The 16,614-nt window shown below is 38.3% G+C and overlaps 1 long non-coding RNA gene across 1 annotated transcript; it reads left to right on the top strand.

Moving 5' to 3' along the window:
* The first annotated feature begins 884 nt into the window (after positions 1–884).
* On the top strand, positions 885–14,667 carry LOC108962431 (uncharacterized). The gene is made up of 3 exons (XR_001991057.3): positions 885–1,310; positions 13,395–13,444; positions 14,153–14,667. It is a non-coding gene; the product is annotated as an uncharacterized LOC108962431 (long non-coding RNA).
* Positions 14,668–16,614: the final 1,947 nt, after the last annotated feature.

Raw genomic sequence — 16,614 nt, 5'->3', positions numbered from 1 at the left:
TTTTCTGCAGTTCCAAATCCCTCCATAGGATTTAATTAATTGCCTTTTGTTGAAGACTTTATATTTTTTTATATTTATATAAAAATAGACTTTATATGTATTTTTATATTTTAATGTTTATTTAACAATATTTAAATGCCATCAATGATAAATTATCGTTTTGGGTCAGCTTATTTGATGTCTCCATCAAAGAGGTGTCCAAACTTGAAATACACCTTAAATCAGTATTATTCATTAAATGGAATGAAATTAAGCCTTTCATGGTTATAGACAGGAAGATTTCTCAACTCTGCATAGAAACTCTATTGTCCATCACTGGACAATCAAACTTTGTGCCTAGCATCAGCCATCGCTCTGGTGTGAGAAGATAATATCCTCCTTCTCCTAAACATAAGGAAAAGGGAAGCTGTAGCTGAACAGAAATGAAACAGAGAGATTCTGAATGCTAGGGCAATGACTTTATCACAAGACCATCTGTTTTAAAACATGAAGGCACAAGTCATTATGACAACAATATGAAAAAAATCAGCTCCTGCTATTTCCTGTTCAAGATTTCCTCTAAAAATGAATTGACATTCCTTTAAGAGAAATTAAGATAGGCAATCTTAACTGAATGCTTCCATATTCCCTTGTTTACCTTCTACTTTTTCATTCAACCATGGGGCACTATGCTGGAAGCATAGAAGAAAAGAACTCTTTCCTGCTAACTTGTTATATTTGGCAAATTGAGACCAATACACTGTAAGGTCCAGACTTTCAAACATATCTGCAGTTTTGAGTACAGAAAAATGTTTTGGAGCTAATGCCTAATTAAAAAAAATGACCCTGGTATTCAATATATTATCTGAGTTTATTATTATAACAAATAATATATATGGAATAGTTTCAAAGTGGGGGTGAAATATTTGCTGTATTATATTTGAAGATGTGTGGATAATATCCACTTTTTTGCATTGATTGAAGGGTCTTTTCAGTTCTCAGGGTTGTTTTTTTGGTTTTTTTTTTCTGTTTCCATCTACAGTAACATAAAAATGAGGAGATCATTTTTGTTATTAGCAACCATTCTTAACTGCATGGAAGATATGAAGTCTGGTTTTTACTGAAATCACATGCCCTGAGCAGGAATGTTCTATCCAGAACCATTTGACTCATCTGTGGAGGGGAAGAACTGTTCTCTTTCAGTTCTCTTCCAGAAGGCATCAGCAGCCTTCTGATGAGAGATCCAGTACAACTGAGTTACTGAAATCAGAACCCGGCATCCGTGGCACGAATCCACTTGACCCACCATGACAGCCAAAGAAAGAGCCAAGGTGAGAGTCCTGCCTACAGCTGTCCTGGGTACAGTCTTCTGCAGAAAAGGGGGGAACCTTTGCCAAGGCCATGGATGGTTACTTCACCCACTGAGGTTTGCAGATCAGCTCCGTGGCTTCTGTGTTGCCTGTACTAAAAATATGTTCCCCTAGCCTTATGCCAATGCATCTGTGTACAATCTAGTTCCAGATTTAGCACCTGAATACTGCACTTAAGATTTATTTCTTTTCTTAATGATGCATACAGACTAAAATTAAACAGTCTCACTTGCTTATTTCTGCAACATTTGTGCCAGCGCTGCTTTTTTTTCCTTCTATGAACTGGGGTTTCATAGCACTCCTGCATGTCCCAGAGAATGGATTTACTTGAAAGACTTCTTAGAGAAACTCCAGTGCAAACCCCTGTAGTGTTATAATACTGGAAGGATCTGGAAGGATCATTGGTTGTGCATTTTTAATCCTGTCCAGGACAAGTCCATAATATGATGGGTCCTATTTCTCAAAAAATGTGCATTGATTACCTAATTATATGCATACTTTCTTCCCTCTGTTGATTCTCCTGACAAAGCATTAAATATTGTGATTTACCAATGCAGTTGGTAAATCACAATCTATTTCATATCAGCTATTACTTCATAATAACTTCTTAGGTCATGCACAATTCCCAAAGCAGAGTGGAGCCACTAGTTTTTGTAGTACTTTCAGAAATAAAATATTTTTTGTAAAACGGTTGCATTAATTTCTATAGTTTCAAAAGAAATTAATGTGTGTCTTGGCACATATGGCCTTCTTATAAAGAGGAAGTTCACTTTTCTATCCAATTTTGATGCTGAATTTCCATATGGATATGGAAAAGACATTATCAATGCACATTTTTGTACCCCATCCTGCAATATTCTGGTAAAGTTTTAACACTGGGGAATGGCTTGGAAAACCTTTGGGCTGTGACATCTAAACAATTCAAGACACAGAACTGGTATTTCTCAAGAAGAAAGATTGATTTTTGCAAGAAACTGTAAACATTTCACTGTGATTAATAAGGTAATAAATGAAAGTATCTTTACCTCTTCTACTGTTTATTCAGTAGTCTCCATGGATGTGTCCTTGTGGGATAAGCCAATGTTGGCAATTGGCCTTATCATGACTGCCTGCTTTCCATTGACATGCTCAAAATGTTGAGATACATACATCATTTTTTAGCAAAAAGCTTGACAATTATGTTGCAAATGTTTTGCATTTGAAATGTAAAATATAACTGTAACTGCAAAAAATTATTAATTGAAAAGGAAACCATCTCAGAGCATATTAATTTCCTGCCATCACCATAATATTCTTTCTCATCATCTGGGGCTGTGACACAGATTTATGTCTGTAATGTCCCTATTGTGTGAGAAGTTGTTCCATTTCTCTTAGGGCACCTATAGGAAAGGTAGAAAATCCTCCCCTTTTACCTGCCACAAATCTCAGAAGTGCATAGCAATGCCAAGGTGGTGGGAGTCACTCAGCATTGCAGACCATCAGGTTCTGAGAAGGAAAAAAAGAAAAATTAAGACAAAAAGGCCCATGGTAGGAATTGCTACTGCTACTTGACAGGTCTAAGAGCATCAAATAGCGGTTCCTGATGGGAGCTTTCAGGTAGTTCTAAATTTTCTTCAGTTTAATTTCCTAAAATATATTAAGCCAAGGGGATTTTTTTGTAAAATTTGTCTTATATAGACCTTTGAATGTCAATATATCTGTTACCTTATCTATTTGAAGTTCTTTTTCATTCCCTTTCTATTGATGATATTTCACTTCAGGGAATAAATTGCAAAAAAATAATCCTCCTTATTTTCCTAATAAATTAAGCACATTTTGTGCACTATAAAAAGAATTGTTTAACTGTCAGAGAAAACTTTTTTGCTTATTTAGAAAGTATTACGGTTCTTCATGAGTGCCAGAGATGCTGACATGGAGGAAGGGAAAAGTCTGACCCATGTGGTGAGACTAAGATAATGCATGGTGAGGAGCAGGGGGAGTGCATCTGGATTTGTGTGGTTTAATTCTGAGGCACAAAACCTTGGGAAACTCATTTAATAAAGTCTATTAATATAGGTTTTATGTTGATTATTGAGTCAGGGATACTAACTTTACTCACTTTACTCACCCTGTGAGTCAGTCAAAAAGCACTTTTTACAATGTCTGTACAAACAGACAAAACTGTATTTAGACATATTCAAAGTAAATGCTCATGTGCACAGGGCTTAGCATGCAATTCACAATGAAAAATGTACTTATTGCACAGCTCCTGTTAACAACAGCATAGCTGCTGACTCAAAATAGTCATAGACAAAAAATATCAGCACTAAACTTTCAGACTCAGTGGCAGATGGAGACATATTGTGATGATTTGTGCTGCAAAGGGGCCTCCACGTTCTTACAGTATTTATGCCAATATCACTTTGCTAAAGCTATTGAAAAGCCAGCAGAAATCTGTCAGATGCAGACATGTAACATTCCAGATGTGGCTTAGGGGAATGAGTACAGGAAAAGCAGCAGCAATAAAATTGCACGAAACTTTATAGCAACTGACAAACCACACAAAAGAGGTGGGCAGAGCTACTAAAATACTCTGCCTATGTCATACTCAGTACTTGCAGAAATGTATGGTCTAGTCTGCAGAGACTATCAGCCAGTATCTGAACCACCTAAGATGCCTGGCAGGATACCCTGGGGAGCTGCTGTGCTGTTTCCATCAGCATCCAGCTGCTAGGCTTTCTTTGTTGCTGTGCATTTTTTATTAAATAACTATAAAACCAGAAAGCCAAATTCTTGCTTCAGTTGTGCAAAAGCAGGATTAAGAGTTTGATGTATGCATAAAATACAGACATTATCTTCCTCAGAGAGAGTTTACAGAGATGGCAATCCTCACTTATATTCCTTTTGCTTGGGAGATTCTTTCTATTTTCTTAATACTTTTAGAACAGTATGAAGGCCACTGATTCATGCTCATAGCTAGGAAATACTGAGGGTTCTTAGAGATGAAAACAGAAATGATTGGAGATTGTTTATGTTGAGCTGAGAGCAACTGTTAAGTTTCCCAAAGGAATGCAGGTCATAAAGGGTTGGCCATTCCATCTGGGCTATGTACTACAATGCCCCATTTGCAGATATAGCTGTAGGTAAAGATTTAATTCCAGATGTGTGAGACAGAAGATGTTACAGTAAATAAATGGTGGGGGGGTGGCAGGGGTTGCAGGGGGAAGAGGGGAGAAGGCAAGAAAACCAACTACCAAACCCAACCAGAAATGGCATTTAGCCATCTAAGTAGATATCTACACCTGACTTAACTTTTTATACATTTTATCAGTTAGGGTAGAAAAACAGTCTTTTCTCGGAACAATTTTTTTGTTTTTTAATTTAGAGCTATAAGATAGGACAACTAAAGCTGAAAAGGTCAAGACCGAGCCAAAAGAAGACTTGAAAGAAGACCTTAAAAACTGTTCCTTTGAATGCAGAGGGAAAAAACCATTTCTGTTGTGATCTACTCAAAAGTGAATATAAAATCATATTAATCCATATCTTTCTGGTACAGCCTTTAAGTGAGAAAATTTATCTTACAAACTCCTAGTGGGATATAAATAAAACCATTATTTTCAAGGTGCACTTAATTTTATCCAGGCAGACAAGAGCAAGTGTTTGTTTGACTATGTAGATTCGGGAGGCTTCACCACCTGTGTTCACTGGAGTGACTTCATCCAAGCTGACCTCGTGTTTGACTCACATTCCTGCACTAAGGCATTGGAATAGAATGACAGTCCTTCTGATCAGACAGAAGGACCCAAATGCTTGTGATTCTGGATCCTAACAGCTGCATTCACCTGACATTGCTAATTTTAGAGTTATTAACAATATTGGAATAGATACATGTCATCTCCTAAAAATTTAGTAATGCTGCTGTGATATATAGGCCATTGCTTGGATATAAGAAACCTCATCACTAAAGCAAAAATCAGTTTTGAGTAACTGCTCCAGCTGGCTCTGCTTGGAGCAGGGCTGTCGGGCTAGACATTTTCCAGCAGTCCATTCCCACTTCAGCCGCTCTGTGACCCCATAGAAAATGATGGAAAAATAAAGGAGCTCTTACACAGACTGCTGGAAACACTGGATTCAGGTGCTTCATTGTTAATGGCAAAGTTCAACAGCAAATTAGACTGAGCAGGAAAACCTGTAATCAGTGGTGGACTTAAATCTGACTTTAAGACAGTGATATGTGAGAGGCTGTACAGTTATCTTCTATTTAACCTGTATTTAGTACACATGCAGACTATCAAATTACACAGGTCTTGAAGGAAGACAGAGTCCTGACTACCCTATTAGACAGATGCAGAAAGTGAGTACAGTCCTACTTAGACCAGTAGATGTCTAGAGCTGGAACTGGCTTTAACCACTAACAGAACTACCTGAGTGGTCTTAAGATACCTGCTTTCCATCAGAAAAGTAGACACTTGGAGAGAATTGTGATGATGCATCTTTGCAAAGGCTTTCATCTCTTTATTTCTCTGACTGAAAAGAATTTGTTTTGAGAGCAGTCGTAATAAGAAAAATTTAAAACAGAAAAGAACAAATACAGTCAAAAGAAGTAAACTATGAAGGATACAGAACATGCTTTGTGTCATTCTTACTGTGAGAAATTAACTGGTAACTGGAGTAGGATTCTTACAAATCCCAGTTTCTCAAATAAATGAAGCTGGCACAACCATGCTCTCCATCTGTCTATCATCTGCTAGTAGACTTTCTAGTAGAAGTTTTAAGTTCATTGGAAAGTTTTTTAATTGACTTGACAGAGCTGAGTTTGACAGACATTTTGAAGATTATAAAGTACATATGATTTTTGTGCCAATAGAATTGATTAAGTTTTCCATGCGGATTCTCTCTTTTTTACTAGTGAGTTACAAAAAGACTGAAATCTTTCCTCATAATTAGCAGATCTCTAATCTCTTTCTCTTTGATGTCTTATGAAGCTCCTGAGGAATGAAAATTCAGCTAAAAGAGTGATTGGAAGCTAGTCATTAGTTCCAGTGCCCCTGGAGTTGCATGGGTCCCTGGAAATACCTCAGAACCCTCATGAGTAATTTATTCACGTGGAACTAAAGCAAATAAACAAAAACAAGTTGCAATTTCTTTGTTCTGTGTTAGTACTAGTCAAGCCTCTTGGGCAACTTGCTAGGTACTGCACAAGCACAGCTGAGGTGCATATTGCAGTCCTGGAAAATCTGTTAAGTGCCCAAGATAGACTAAAGGTACACATGCTCAAACCTGTGTGGAAGTCATGAGAGAAGAGCAGGTGCAGAACTGTGTAATAGGCAGGTCTAGGGGATTTCCCCAGATTTCCACAGAAGGCCAAGGAGGAACAGAACACAATTTTCCCAAATGCCAGATTTTTCTCTTTCTCATTAGTATCTAATAGGAAGTCTTAGGCAGGATTTGAAAAGCTGAGAGGAATGAGTTTAGTTTGTCCTCTAGCAGGTAAGATCTTTTCGGCTAATAATCTTTCTTCATGGTATTGGACATCGAAATTGTCCATGGTAATACAGATAAAAGTAAAAAGTATGCATTCAGGGGGAAAGGTAGGAAAATATTTAGGGGGAAAAAAAAATCACATCATTCAAGGGTCTGCTGCTTCTATTTCAATGAAAAATAGTTTTATACTATATCAAATTATTGCTGTAGAATAGGAAAGATCCATGATCCAGATCCATGCTTCCTCCTCAAGACAGGGCAGCCTCTATCTAACCCATTCTTGACAGATGATTTTCTTCATCTGCTCTTCAGAGAAGGAATTTCACAAGTGCCCTAGGTATTATGCTTAAACACAGCTACAGACAGAAGAATTTCCCTAATTCATGAAGTATTTTTAGCTGCTCTTTGAATCAATTAATTCTCGTCCTATCCACAGTGAACACAGACAATACTTCACTGCCAAACTCTGTGGCAAACTTTTACATATTTGAAGACCCCTTTTTTTTATATATCACTCCCTCCCATGCAATCCAGTATCAATTTATTCTCATAAGTAACACATTATAGGCCCAGAACACCTTTTTTGTTTTCCACTCCAGTATTCTCAGGTGCCCTGGTTTTTTAACAAGCTTGTTAAAAAATGCCCCAAATCTGATTAGAAGCAGAAGAGAAGGATAGCATTATGTGTCTTGCTAAACCACTCTCCAGTTTATAAATATCCAGTATTAAGTTTAATTTTTTTCAGAAGTTTACTTTGTGGTCACCCTCTCATGTACAGTACTGCCCAAATTCTGTGCAACTACTTTCTATTTGGACAGTTGGTTGCTTTTCCACCTGTCTATATCAGTTGTCCCCTCCTATGGGTGTACTGGAGGAATGGTGGCCCCTTAGGGAGCAGGACTGTTTTGTTCTTTCAAGATCTGGATGTCCTTTGCTGCTGTGATTCCACTCACTGCTCTGAGTTCCTTTCTGAACCAGCATGGTCATAAGGTAAAGACATTACAAAATATGTAATTTTGATTTCTTTCTATAGTTGAGCTTAACAACGCCTCTGGTCTCTGTAAAAAAAGCCTAGCAGTCATTCCAGTCTCCACTTGGATAATTAGGTAAGAACATGGCTACAGATGCTGACTAGGTCTCCTTAAATACTTCTTGCAGTTTCTGAGGTCCTTTTTGGTAAAAAGGTGGTTTCTTTAAACAAGAAGTAGTTTTGTCTTAAAAGGTGGGCATTGTTTCAATCCAGCAATCCCAGTGTGGAACAGCTTATCCCAAAGAAGGAATCTCATTTGATTTATGTCTACAAACTAAATCTGATTAAAGAACTTCCAGGGAACCTAATTAGCACTGCTAAACTAATACTACTGCATCTATTGACTATAGTACCAATCATTATCCTGGGAGAAGATGAATGCTGAGAAGAAACTGTGCTATTTATTACACATGAACTGCCCCTTACAATTTGGCATCACAGCAGGTGGACATAGAAGAAGTAGGAATGTCCCCAGCAGATCCTGCTGGCCAAAGATTTCAAATTGCAGCCCCATACTGTGTGTGCATACCAGTAGAGGAGTACACATATGGACAAATACTCATAGTGGAGATTAATGTTTCAGCAGTCACACTTCATAGCAGTAGTGAGAATCAGAACCTCGTGTTTGCACTTCTGTGTGGGAATATCTGAATCCCTTAATTGTCCATGGACCTAATCATGAGGTGATGATCACTGCCAACAAAGTGCTGAGAGCTCTCACCGCAGTCAGAGTGGGGACATGAGGACACTTGGTACTTCACAGCAACAGCAGCATCGTCCTGCTGCTCCAAACACATGCTGTTTGCTGAAGTTCCTGACTGAGAACAATTGTTGTTCCTAAACAAACAGCAGCAGCTCAGCTGGAGTCCCAGCTGCGCTCAGGCCAACAGCCTCAAATCCCTAGTGACACTTTGAAGCAATCTGTTTCTGGCTCTGGTGAAGAAAAAACACATTTGACCTGTGACTGGAAGAAGACCATTCTTGCCTCCATCCTCCTGTGCCTTTCACATCTCCTTGAATTGCATCTCCTACCACCTGAGTCCAAGGGAAGCCAATTCTGTCGACAGGACTCCTCCAAGCAGGCCATGTGTTGTGAAAGAGCTGCTCCTCCTCGGAGACCTGGAGCAGCGCCTGGAGTGAGCACAAGCTGCCAGCCTCGGAGAAACATTCCTGCTCTTGAACAGGGTCAAGCGGCAGTGGCAGCCCAGTGATTCATCAAATCAATCAGGCACCAAGGAGCAATTCCAGAAAAAGGCTCCAAAGTAAACACTGTGGTCCTGAGAACGATAAATGACACAAGAAGCCAAAGGAGGCCTTGAAGAAATGGCACGGTAATATTTCATTAGACCACCTATTGCCACAGTCAAACAGCTCCCTTCTGCACAAGCTTATGCTTGTAGGTCTTGAATGATGAGGTCTTGAAAACCAGAGAAGCTCTGCAGGAAGGATGGGATGTGTTCTCATTCACAAAGTAGACTAAAAAACAGCTATGGATATTCTAGTCCTGAAGCTTGCTTAAAAAAAACAAAAAAGCAATTTTGCATACAAGAGTTCTTTGAGGTGGTTGTTCTTTCTGAATGTATATTGGCATTAGCTGTTTGGATTCTTTCTAATACACAACAAATGTTTACTGATGCCAGGGCTATGATAATGGGACTACTATCAGTGTTTTAAATATCATAACAAACTGTGCGTACAGTATATTATTTTCATTCTTACTGGTGGATAGAAAGGATATGTGTTTTTTTTAATGCTACTTTCCTCAAAATCTGTTAGGCTAGATTTATTCAGAAAAGTGAGACTCTTTTAAAGCTAAGTCCCATATTACTAAATTCATTATTATCTTGTAGTCCTAATGCTTGTGGTCCAGATCTTTGACTGATCCTTCTGACAGTGTGGTGATTTTAAGGGGTACCACAGCCCAGCCTCCTCCCAGCTAAACCCCTAGGAAGAAACGAGGGAGGGAAGAAAGGAGCCACGCCACACAGGGCCCTGAAAAATTGTTATTCAGATGCACTCAAATCTTAATTCTGAACTTCTTTGGTCTGAAAGACTTGGCAGGGCTGACTCTCTTGTAAACTTTGAGGTTATGTGTGGTTCATACCGGGTTTGGTGGTCTTTTAGTGAAGCACTGGAACAGGCCTGCCATACCAGGTGGTTCAGAGATGCAAAGACTGTGTGAAAAGTTTCTGCCAGCCATACACATGAGTTACAGTTGCATTCATGCTCACTTTTTCAGAAACAAGAAAATCAAATGCGTAATCCCACACAGGAATTGGAGCCAGAATTTTTATCTGTTCCTTAGAGCTATTTTCCCTGCTGTGCTCTTTCAATATGAAGCTTTGCCTTCCAGCAGGACAAAAGCCATCCCACTGCATGAATTTCTGCTGCTTCTTCACTAGGGAATTAAATAGGACATGCTGTGTTGCAATGTAGCTTCAGCTTTGCTGTCATCCCACTGGAAATGACCTTTGGCTTTCTCACACAAGTCATGATACTGACACAGGCTGTGCTGATGGAGGCTTCATCCTTTTATTTCAAGAAATTCTGTAATGGAGAAACATAATCTGTAGGGTTTTTTTGAATGTCATAAAAACTGTTTCCCCATTTTCATGATAGTCACCTCTACCCTTACTGGTACACTCTCAGAAATGAAACCTCAGCCCTGCTGTTCTGTTTGGATGGATGGATGGATGGATGGATGGATGGATGGATGGATGGATGGATGGATGGATGGATGGATGGATGGATGGATGGATGGATGGATTCAACATCACACCTGTTGAAAGGGTTGTGAAAAGGTTGTATATGCACTAAAGATTCCACAGCAACCAGGTGCAGGTGCAGATCAGTGGTTTCACTGTGTTCTGAGGAGTGCAAAAAGTTAACTTTGTAGACAGGTATTTATACAATTAAATCAACACATATTAAATGTATGATTCTATGAACTTGTGGCTTGGGACAGTTCTGCCATGCCTAATTTCAGTGAGATGGTTCTGCCTACCAATAATACTTATGGTTTACCAAGGTGTTTATTACTTTATTAATACTTATGGTTTAACAAGGGCATCATTTATAGTTTCTGTGTGGCAAGAAAAGTGCTTAATATGAGCACCAGCTGATAAATAGCCTGGCCTCAGATTGTGAGCCTGTAATCAAAGAGCTCTGGAGGCAGGGGTGGGATTGGGGTTGCAGGGACTGAAGAATTGGGTAACAGGGAAACCTGTGTGAAAAGTGTCATTGAATACCTGCTGTTTGATATTTAGAAATAAGTGGATCACAGTAACCAGGAAACATTTTATATATTTTATTAGATACCCAAAACCAAAAGTGCAGACACAGGGCACTAATTTTAATTTTTTTTAAATAGAACTAGTTTGAATGGAAAGTAGAATTAACTATACATGTTTTGCAAAAGACGTGGGTGCATGACCATATGTGATTTTCTTTTTCAGGTCAGTGGATGACTTTGCAGGTGTTTCACACATTTGTGAATTTGACATGACAGGAAGTACCCATATTATCATAGAAAATGTCACACACAATTAGTGCAGTTTTATATTATTGAAATGAATATAGTAGAGATTGAAGTTCAGACACTGGAAAAGAAACAAAGGGACGGAAGAAAATACAATTAGGATGAAACAATAAATAGATTTTTCATTATTGTATAGGCACATAAATCATAGTTGAGTAATGGACAAGAATTAAGTAATCATTTCTAATCCGCGTTTGAGTAGGAAAATAGGTGTTGTCATACACAAGACAGAGCTAACTTTGCTTGTCTCCTAGATATTTATCATTAGGCAAAAGACTTTTCTTTTAATAAACTCTGAGAAGCAATTTAGGATTTTTCTGTCTTCCCCTGCTTTCTGCCAATCTCAGTTTGTTTAATCTTTCCTTTTAACTCAGGTCTTTCCAGACAGTTGATCGGTTTTTAACCTGTCTCCAGTTAGTTCACATCTTTCTTGAAACACAGAGCCCTCTCTCCTACGTAGCCCTTTATTAAGCAGTGTCTGCACAGTGTAGCAGAAAGCAGAACAACTTCATTTATTTTTCAGGCTGGATTCATATTTGAATATGCAGACATGCTTTGTTTGGGTTTGTTTGACCGGTGGTTTTTTGCATCTGTATAACAATGCTGACAGATTCAGCTGGTTACTGTTAGTCCCACATCACATTCTTTAGTAGTTGCTCTCCATCTCATTTATGTCAGCTTGATTATTTCTTTCAGACACTACCTATTGCTTGCTCTGATAAATTTTATCCAGATTTTTTTTTTGAGAGTAGTCTACACTGTGATTTGGAACTATTAAAATTAGTATAGTTTTTTTTACATTCTGCATGGGCTAATTTGGTTTCTAAAAAGGCATGTAATAACATATCAGCAACACATATGGTAGAAAAAGATTTTTCTTTCATGACTTTTGAGGTCGCAAACCCAGTTTCAGCTGCACTCTCTACTGTGCAGACAGGAAAATGTTTCTCTTTGCCAGAGTTCCTTAGTCTGATTTACCACACTCTTTAGTCTAGGTCTCCTCTGTTTATGAAAAATTACCTTGCTGACTCCAGTGTTTGACCTGAGCTATCCTCTTGTGCACTAGTGCACAAGTCAGCTCTTGGAGAGCTTGGTCATGTAATCAGACTGGCTTCCAAGAACAGTGAGATTTGTATAGATTTGTATAGATAGATTTAGAGTTTTTGGCAAAGAGACACCCTGACAACTGACAGCTGGAGCAAGCTCTGCATAAGTATCTCAATAAACTTTGTGGAAAGAGGAGGAATAGCTACCATCTGAATTTGTGTCTTATAACTTAAACAAGTCTTCAGCTTGGGTAAAAAAGAGTGGCATGTCTGGGTTTCTTAGGGATGCTGTAGCAGTACACTCTCTTCCTTTAAAACTCTCTGCTATTATTTTTCAGGACATGATAAGAGCTTTTTATTCATTTTCTTCATGTCTCAAGCAGAGTAAAATATGTGGAGAATCTGTAGTATGCACTTGTACTCATTAACCTCCCAAGCTGCTTCATAAACACACAAAACCATCATACTGTGAGAGAACTGTACACTGCTATTTAATAATTCATCTTAACTCTATAGTCTCAAATGTCATAATCTTTGGAAATCTATATGAGAGATATAACCCTTGTGAGATCCCAGAATTCTTTTCTCATGGCTAGTGAAGGTTAGATAAACCATAGTGGGGTTCTGTTATTTATCTATCTTATATTTGTTTTATTTACTAATTTTTTGATTCACTCCCCTGGATCCTTTCAGAATGAAATAGTATTGCTTAAGTCAAGGAAAAAGAAATGCAAGCCAAGGTTAAAGAAAGAAATAGGAATATTTATAGTTCAGACAATTCTGTAATTGTTTGGTCTGGGTCAATATGATCTACAAAAGCTTCCTTGGGAATGAAAACTCAAATGAAAAATTTTGGTCAAATCTGATCAAATTTATGCAATCATGATAGGAGAACTAAATTCCTCTGTCTGATAGACACATTCTTCTCTTTTTGCATTATTGTTTTGCTTATTTTTTTTGCTATACAGTGGTCCTTGGAGGTACCAGTGGTCATGAAGTCCCATTCTGTCAGCAGAAGGTAAGAGAGAGTCTTTAGAAAGGTCCTGCAATGGAAACAGCAGGATCAGGAAAGGGTAGAAATGCCAAACCCACATGATGATTTACAAATCTGTTGTTTCAAAATTATTTATTTGTTTAGTCATTCTTGTTTTTATCCACAGGTGGATTGGACTAGAGTTTCTTAACTGTATCTTAGTATATCAAATGTGAGCTGGAGCAATGGTGGGCATAAAAGGAAAAAAAAATAGATAAAGCAAAGGCAGAATCAGGTGAAAGCAGGGTGGGTGATGATGGTGAATGTATGTTCTCTGGCCAGATAGGTAAGCTTGTTAAGGACCAGAAGGAAAAAGTTAACTACATAGAGAGTATCTTTTCAGAACCATATCAGTTCCTGAAGATGCCTCAGAAAATGTTTAGTGCTGGAACCAAATCTCAGTTCATTTTTCTCTCTACTGTACAAGTCCCTCCAGGGCAAGAGTAGAAGAATGCCTCGTTCTATTGTTACCCTTGTCTGCACACCTTCAGTGAGTGAAGAAGAGAGGGACTATTGTGTTATAAAATCACTTTATTCCCTCCTGACTGTATCTGCTGAAATTTCCAAGGTGTAAGTGAAAATCCTAGCAAATGAACTCAGACTGACTTTAGTGCCTTAGGTGACCTCAGCTGTGTGTGCTTTTCATGGGAATCTCCTGATCTCTCTCATTATTCATAGTGGTTTTTGTTGCAGAATCATCCTGGAGTGTGTGAACCTGGTGCCTATGAGTAAACTGAAACCAGCAGACACGCTCCAGAAGCAATGATCTGGTCCTGCCCATGACCTGCTGCTGCCAATGAGATTTTAGACCACAGGACAGCCAAAAACCAGAGCATCCTGTCTCCCATCCTTGGAACAAATGCAGCAATATGTCCTGCCCCAAAATGGCAGATCTGTTGGTCCTTCTTCCACATTTTTGTTTGCCTTTACCTTCTGAATAGAGGTGTTATTTCTCTGAAGGCCCACTGGGGTTGAACTCAAATCTTGCTTTGGTTTCATGCTGTGAGCTAACTCCTGGGTAACTTGGGCTTTGAGTCAGGTGGCCAGAAATGCTGAGATAAGTCCATTGCTACTTGTAATTACCACTGGCTAAAACGTTTGCATGCCTCACACCAAGACAGTATAACTGACTGATACTTAAAGGTAGAGAAAGTAAAAATATGGAGGAGTGCAGAGGTAATAAAATAGTGCCCTCAACATCCTTCTGCTTCTGCTGCATGTTGAAGCTGAAAAACAAAACAAAACAACAGCTTAAGTAAACTTCAAATAGTGAGTAAGTTATCACTGGAATAGAGTTAAAAATTCAAGCTGACATGAAATTTGAGCTGACATGACTAAAAAAAAGTTCTCTCTAGAGTTTGACTTGTATGGAGACAAGATTTTACATATTTTTGTCCTCCCATCTTGGTTACTGCAGTAACATTGTCTTTCTCTTTTACTGTAAAATTTACAAATTACTTGGGAAAATACAAGCTCACTCAGTCATACAAGGCAACACCAAAACAATCCAGGCAAGTTCTGAAAAACGTGAAAAACAAGAAAACAAAAATGTATCATTCATCATCTTTGCATCTCTATGAGTCTGTAGATCAATCTATTTCACTATAAATATGCAATTTAATAAAGGACTCAAAGGATTTCTTTCATGTGCATAAGGAGATTTGGTAAAAAAACCCCCAAACAATCGTGTAGCAACAACAAAATGGATTTTAGCCTTAGCCTATTTCTCCAAAAGCATTTGGCCTTGACTCCTGTAGCAGGGTTCATCTGGTAGGTAGTCAACAAATTCAATTTTTTTTTTAACTCTTTTCTTTCTCTAGTGTGTATGTTTATGCTCTGGTTTTCCACTGAACCTGGTCCCCATGATATATTTTTGGTGCACTCCTAAATTTGTTTGTCAGAAATATTTCTGTTTATGCTTAGGTCAAGCCCACAAAAACATGAGATCATTTTCACGTTTTCAAACCTGGTCAGAACTGGCACCTTTACTGGACCACACAAAAGGTCACTTGCAAAGAGGGCAACCCAGTGGAAGTTCTCTAGTGATATATTCAACCTTGATTATAGAGTCTGGACTGCTAAGCTCTGTGATCAGATCACCTGTGGGGAAATTTCACTTCTATTGGTGTTAAAGTAGGCTTTCAGCTTTCAAGGTTGATATTGGCCAAATGAATTCTACTAGCAGTGAATGCCTGACTGCATTTCTATGGAGTCAGGCCAATCTGTAAGCCAGGTGGAAGCAAGGAAGAGGAAGGAGAAAGGGCTTGTCTGAAGTGTGGAATACTGTGATGTACTTGGGTCAGACATAAGGAGGAACCATGAATTTCAGGAGATGGAAAAAACCCTGAGTATGTACTTTGGGAATTTTTGCCTGAATTAGGACATGGATCATTATCTACAATCCCTAACCATTGCTGACTTCTGGTGGGCTTCACAAGGCATGTGCAAAAACTTAGAGTCAGTTATGTTCCTAAACACAAGAAACACTCAAACATGACTAGGAAGTTTCAGGAGACCTGACACTTCTATATCCCTTTCTACCAGGACTGAATTCACCTTAGGAATATTAAGAAGTGACCTGCTCAAGGAAAAAAAATCAAGTGACCTAGCTTTTCTTTATTGCTATTCTAAAGAAAGGATTAAGAATCAGGAAGAGATTTACCACCAGAATATTTTCTCAGTGAGAAGCACTTCTGCACTTCATTAAGATGGAGAATTATCCATTGTGGCAGGGAAGCCATGTAAATGAGGCCTTGTAACGAATGAAAAAAAAAAAATCAGATTTCACTGAGAGCATTTGAATATTTTAAAAATATTTTGCACTTGAACATTAGAGCTGATTGAAAGACAAGCCCAGAGAGGTCTTAATAGAGACTTACTAGCTATTTTGGAAATATATACCTATACTACCTTAGCTCTAATAAACTATAATCTGGATGACCAGGTTTGTACAGACACTAACATTATTCCAAAGAGGAGCATTTTGCCATTTTCTGTCTCTCTGGACTGCTGCTAGCATTAGTGAGATAATTCTATGAATATCACAATCTGCTCTGTAGTTTCATAACATAGCAAGTGTCATTAAGAGAAGAATAAGTGCATTGCAGGTTTCAGGCTATTTCATATTCATTTGACAAAAAATATTTTAATTTAAG

Source organism: Serinus canaria, chromosome 3 (assembly GCF_022539315.1).
Source record: "Serinus canaria isolate serCan28SL12 chromosome 3, serCan2020, whole genome shotgun sequence".
Taxonomy (NCBI): domain Eukaryota; kingdom Metazoa; phylum Chordata; class Aves; order Passeriformes; family Fringillidae; genus Serinus; species Serinus canaria.
The sequence above is the reverse complement of the archived record's forward strand: the minus strand, read 5'-3'. Positions and strand labels throughout refer to the sequence as shown.